Raw genomic sequence first — 6,870 nt, forward strand, 5'->3', positions numbered from 1 at the left:
CATTGGTGTCAGAAGTGCAAGTGAAACCTCCCACTCCAGAGAACTCGAGAGCAAAAACAGGAGCAGCACGGACAGGAAGGGAAACAAGGAAAAACATCATGATCCTGCTGCCAAAGCAGCCAAGGAGAGAGAAACAGATGGGCACTCGGAAAGCCTTCATCTTATCCGGGTCGGCATGTCACATCGCAGATGATGACATAGTGAGACAGTTGCTCCCACGCCCTTTGTCAGGCAGCATGAGATGGTCCCATGGCAGCAGAGGCCCCCCTCCTCTGCTGCAGGTCCAGCTGCAGAGGAGGTGGCTCATGGCCCAGACCCAATGGCTGTCATGGCAGAGGCTCTGCTGAATGAGATAGGAGACACAGGGGACTAGCTCAGAGGAAGGTGTCTGCGTTGCAGGGACTGATCGTGACTTGCCCAAATCCATCCTCCCATGATGAGTCTGTTAGTAATTCCCTCTCATTCCCTGCCTGTCTCTATTGCCTGGAGCTGTCCTTTCTGGGAGCTTTCTCTATCCTAATGTCTTTTCCCTGCCAGTGCTCACAGACCCTGTTACATCTTCTGTGTGTGCAGTTCTACCCTACAGAAAACTCTGGAACAATACACTGTCAACGGGCATCTCTGCTTGCAGGTCCTAAGGAGCAGGTCACATAAACCCCGATAAGTCCATAAAGTTAGTGAGTCTCAGTCCCTTGACAGACCAGAAAATTCTTTCACAGAATCACAGAATGGTTGAGGTTGGAAGGGACCTCTGCAGATCATCCAGTCCACACCCCCTGCTCAAGCAGGGTCACCTAAAGCACTTTCTTTTTCTCTCCCTGCCAAAATTAGGAAACTGAAATCCCTGAAAAGAACACTCCTTCCCTTTCAAGTAGGCATTTTTTCACCTTCCTCTGCAGTGCAAGGATACTGCTCTAAATAACAGCTCTGGGCAGATCTTGGTGCAGGTCCCAGCTTCACAGTCCTGCACCATTCTTGGCAGAACGTATAGCCTGCCCTAATCCTATGATGGTGCGGCAGGGATTCTCACCTCTAAAGCATCTCCTACTCTCCCATACTAGAGAAGCTGGGATAGCAGTCCTTAGAAAACCTATCAGTCATGGGATGGGTTTAAAAGATCCGTTGAGGAGTCTCAGTAGCATCACCCTACAGCCAGAGACTTACCATGCAAAGGGCTGCAAAGATTTCTCCCACAGTGCACGGTCAGCCATTCCCCACTCCAGACTGCCTTTCACTTCTCTCTGTCATGTCTCATCTTATGTAAGCAGCAACAGCCAGTGCCAGGAACTCTGCTGCTCTTGCCAGAGGAGCTAGTCCCAGACAGAGATGCCTCTCAGCATTGCTGTCAGGTTGCCATGAGCTCCCTCCCTCCATCCCAGGAGTTTGTTCCTTCTAGGCAACAGTGGCCCAGCTGAAGGCCACAGAATTTCTCTGTCCCTGGTGCTCCCTCCTCCTGGGAAATGTTCACAGAGGTAGACCAAAATAATCACCTTTGGTCACTCTCTACACAATTCAGAGAGACTAGTTACGTCATTGTCATTGTTTCATCAGAGGAGGATTATCTAGGAGAGGTGGAAATGTCCCACCCTGGAAATCCATATTCCCACATCTTAACTAGGCAGGATACCTAGAAGGAGACAGGAAGGGAACTCATTTTCCCATGGTTCAGCTTTTCATTCAGATGAGTCAATCTGAGCTTCTCATGCCTGTTTAGAAGCCATGGGGATGCAGTGGGATTCAGCTAATTACCATGAACTCCATCAACACACAGGAGGTGGGATTCTCTTGCCTAAGCTGAAGTTAACACAAGATAGAGGTCTGCATGCAGGCTCCTTGTCTAAGCACCCATCACAGAATCACAGAATGAGTAAGGCAGCAAGGGACCTCTGGAGATCATCTAGTCCAACCTCCCTGCTCAAGAAGGGTCACCTAGAGCATGTTAGACAGGGTTGCCTCCAGGTGGGTTTTGAATATCTCCAGAGAAAGAGATTCCACAATCTCTCTGCGCAACCTGTTCCAGTACTCTTCTCACTCTCACAGGAAAGAAATTCCTCCTTATTTCTGGGCAGAACTTACTGTGGTTCAGTTTCTACCTGTTGCGTCTTGGTCTTTCACTTGGCACCACTGGAAAGAGTTTGGCTCCATCCCCTTGACACTCCTCCCTCAGGTATTTGTATAAACTGATAAGATCCCCCCTCAGTCTTCCTCAGGCTACACAGGCCCAGATCTCACAGCCGTTTCTCATAGGGCAGGTGCTCCAGCCCTCTGATCATCCTTGTAGCCCTACGCTGGACTCTCTCCAATAGCTCCATGTCTCCCTTGTACTGTGGAGCCCAGAACTGGACACAGTACTCGAGATGAGGCCTCACCAGGGCTGAGCAGAGTGGCAGGATCACCTCCCTCAACCTGCTGGCAACAGTTTTCCTAATGCACCCCAGGAGACCATTGGCCTTCCTGGCCACAAGGGCACATTGCTGGCTCATGATCACCTTGTTGTCCACCAGCACTCTCAGGTCCTTCTCTGCACAGCTATTCTCCAGAAGGTCAGCCCCCAGCTTGTACTGGTGCCTGGGGTTATTTCTCCCTAGGTGCAGGACTCTGCACTTGCCCTTGTTGAACCTCGGGAGGTTCCTCTCTGCCCAGCTCTCCAGCCTGTCCAGGTCTCTCTGAATGGCAGAACAGGCCTCAGGTGTATCAGCCACAGCTTCCTCCCAGGGAAAATCCCCAGGGCCAGCAAGAAATTCCCACCTGGCTGCAGGATGGGCTTGCCTTTCCCTATACCGCCCTACTCCTTTCCGTGCCATTACAAGCCATCACTTCCTTATTCTTCTTGCAGTCACCCCCTCTTCCAAGTTGCTTCTGCTAGAAGGCTCTCCTCACCAGCTTGCCCAGCTCATTGACCATCAGCTCAGCACTTGGCAACGGTCTCCTGCCAAAAAAAAAGCCTGACACCATTGCCCTGGGCTCATCTTCAGCACCTTCTCCAGCTGCTGGAAGCCTGGGCCTGCCATACAAGCAGCTGCTCCCCTCTCCTGTAAGTCCCTTCTGGAGAGTGCAGCTAACATATTCAGTGAACAGACACGACACTTTGTGCAGCACTGTCTTGGCTCTGCCTACAACTTTTGGGGGCCTTGTTGGACGTTGTGGTCTGGTGACTCATGTGGAACTAGGGAATTAGAGTGTAACTCTGCCAACAGGTAAGGGGATCTAGGCAAGACCAACTCTAGGAGGCCTTAGCTTCCCCTGAGTGAAGCTCCTGCACCTATTACTCAGGTTTAGCTAGGTGCAGCTGCTGCAAACAAGCTGTCTAAGTTGTCCGTGATTAGAGGGATTTGGGCCTTTTGATCCAGGTGGCCCTTGATTAGGGTGGGTCAAGTACCCTGTGTGTCACTACTAGGGAGAGGTCTGTATAAGAGCCAGGCCTGGTGCTCAGCTCCCGGAGTGCAACTAACAGAGGCAATAAACAGACACAGCAGTTTGTGCAGCAGTTTGTGCAGGAGGAGTGCAGGAAGGTGCAAGAGGACATCATTGTTTCTAGTCTTAGTAGTGCCAACTTCCACAAACATGGTTATAACTCACCACAAAGCATGTTTGTCTGTAGCTGTTGGAGTTGCTGCATCAGCTTCAACTCAGACACTTTGACAGCAGATGTGGCTCTACTGGTCTTGGGCTGCAGGGAGTGCTTGGGGTCTCTCTTCTGCATTCTTGAACCCAGTTACCATATTTGCACCTGCCTCACTAGTCTCAGGTGGGTACTGTGGGATGGGGCCCTGGCTTCTGATGTCCCTGCCATGCCAGCCCTGTGACTGTTTTTGGCTCCCAGCTCCCAGTCTCAGAGGGAGCAGCTGGCCCTTTCTGCACCCTGACAATGGCAGAGCTGCAATGAGAAAGTGACCCTGCACATCTCCAGTTGAGTCTGCTGCAATGAGACCAGGCATGCCCAACAAGATGCCTTGTTCAGCTCTTGGAGAGTTGTGTAACAAGCTGCCCAACAAGGTGGCATGCACACAAGAAGACAGTGGAGGCCTGGCAGCAGGAACCTCAGGGCATGGTATTCGTGCTGACCACATTCGCTCATGAAGGGTCTTCGTCTGTTGCTTCGCTCTCAAACAGAGCCTAACCCTGCCTCTCATGCCCACTGCCACTTCCCCAACACAAATCCACATGTCTAGCCCATTCCTCCCCATCTTGATGGGGCTTCCCACGCACAGGACTGTTCTCTTCAGAAACCTCCTCCTGCTCGGAGCACCACCACACTGCCCCCCCCCCACCATCCCTACCACAGGGAATGTGACCACTGTGAAATGCTACAGTATCCCAGTGTCTCATAGAGGGTGGCCCATCAACATGTGGCTCTGTAGCAGGGACACATAAGAGACAGGACTAGACATGCCAGCAGGCAGCTGACCCACCAGGGGCCCCAAAACACACAAAGCCCAGCTCTCCTGACCTTCCATTTCCTTCTAGTCTTCCAAGGCCTTGCAACAGGCATTGCTTTTGAACAGCCAGCACAGCCCTGTGCCTGCTCCCTTCCCACCTCCAGGAGGCAAAGAGCAAGTGCTCTCCCAGGGGCTCACCACGCCAGCTCTCATCTCTCTTTTGCCTCACATGCCCTCACAAGTGCAGACCCCCAGCAGTTGCCTGCTGCTAGCTGATGAGCTTCCGAGTCATCAGTTTCCTCAAGATAACTTCCCCAGCCATTTGCTGGCCTATCAGGTCCTCTGATAAAAGAGACCTCCTGATCAATATCCATGCCTGTCTGCCTGCTGCTGGCCTCTCAGGGACTCAGAAAGAGATGACCTCCCAGTCACCACCACAGACATGTCTCTGTCACTGGTCAATAAAGCCATGGAGACAGCAGGTATCTCACAATAATGAGACAAATGCTGACCTCTCAGCTGTTCTGGCAGAAGTGAGCTCCAAAGCACACGGCCCAGCCATGGACCTGCTGCTGCCCCATCAACTGCAAGTCACCTTACAGACCCTTTCCAAGCACAGCTCTGCTGTGATCTAGTCAGTTCAGCAGCCACAAGTGACCTCACCATCACCAGCCAAGCCTTGTTCTTGTAGCTGGCCTACCAGGTACTTAGGCAGAAGTGACCTCATCATTGAGAGTGCAGCCATGTGCCCCCTGCTGGTCTGTCAGATCCTGCCAAAGAACTGATTTGACACTGGTGATTTTCTGGCATAGCTCTCTCAGACAACTGTGTTATCCCTGCCCACACCCCTGCCACACGGCCATTGCTGCCTGCAGCTCCTTCTGCATCCCTCACGGCTGAGCCAGATCCTGAACGGCCTCCTTGACTCAATTCATGGCCTCACAATGCCCATAGTGCAGTAACATACCCTTTAGATACCAGTTATTATTGAAAAAAAAAAAAGTCTGCCTATGCTCTTGAGAGCCCCATGGGAGCTGCAGGACACAGGACTCCTTTCCTGCCATAGATCCCAAAGGGGAACACACTCACATGGAAAATTGGCCATGGATTGTCCCCTCACCCTCCACAAGGAAGGAAGTTGGTTCTACAAGAACCAGGAGGCTCAGGGCAGCTCCAGCTACAGGACTTGGCTGCCATCTTGTTTCCTGAGTGAGATGGGACCCTCAGACAGGGCTCTTATGGCAGCTCACACTCTTTCAGACACCCCCACAGCCCGAGATCCAAAATCATTTTTTTTTTTGCAGTTAATAGTCTCTGTATGACATCGTGGGAAGGTGCTCCTGAATCCCTTAACCTTACTGGAGAGCCCCAGGAGCACTGGATACAAGGACCTACGGCCAGGGCTGATGGTCTGGGTCCTCCATCTCATTTGCCCCCCTTACCCTTGGCTCACCTGTCCAGCTGGGAAGGAGGGATGCCCTTCCTGTCTCATACCCCCAACTCCTCTACAATGCATCCCTGCTCCTCTGCCTGTGAACATGCAGCCCAATATGGCCCTTCTCTCTCGTGTCCCCATTCCTTACCCTGGACCAGCTCCAAAGGGCAGCACTGGGGAGCACATGAGCAGTGTCCACCTGCTCCCAGACCTCACAGGGAAGTGAGGGAACTGCAGTGTCACTGCAGAGACCTCCCTGAGATGTGGCACATCCCACTGTGACCTCCGCTTGTGTCAATGGGGAACTCACTCAGTCACTGCCATGGAGGTGACACAGCCAGCGAGAAAACTGAGAGATATCCCCTCATGTCCTACAGAGCAGTCATCTCTCCTCATCCCAATTATGTTCTAAAAATTTCTGATAAATCCTTCAGGAACGTCTCCAGAGGATGCCAAAGGCTCTGAAATCTCTCAGATGGGGCACTGGAGAGGTCAGTTCTGTGGTCCTGCACTGACAAGTGTCTGAACTGGGGAGATCTGTTCAGTTACCTAGGATTTTGCGGGTAAGTCTGAAGTTCGGCATTTTTCAAGCACAGGATCAAAATCATGTGTTTCTGCTATGGGTTGCTGTCCTCGTAGAAGCAGGAGGTAGGACAATATGGAGCAGGACGCAGCCTTCCTCCACTGGCATCAAAGCAGGCTCGTTCATTTTAGAAGTCCTCAGCTGGGTCTGGGGTCCTTAAAATAGTGGTCATAAGCCAGAAAACAGTAAACATGTCCTTATTGGACATCCATCAGAAGGCTTTCTTCAGGAACCCGGTGCATCCTATGGTCCAAAGTCATGGGCAAGGCCAGGTAGCAAACCTGGGGGAGTTCTCCCATTACCCATGAATTTTGCCCAGATTTCCTTCTGGCTGAGCCTGCGGAAAGGTATTTTCCTCTTCAGTTGGTCCTTCGGCTTTTCAGCATCACCTCAGGACAATGCTTCTCCCCTGGGTACAGTCCCTGGTGACCTGCATCCTCCCCCCTCCCCTCCCCAGTGCCCTGGCTCTCTTG

The sequence above is a fragment of the Rhea pennata genome, unplaced genomic scaffold (assembly GCF_028389875.1).
Source record: "Rhea pennata isolate bPtePen1 unplaced genomic scaffold, bPtePen1.pri scaffold_32, whole genome shotgun sequence".
NCBI lineage: Eukaryota > Metazoa > Chordata > Aves > Rheiformes > Rheidae > Rhea > Rhea pennata.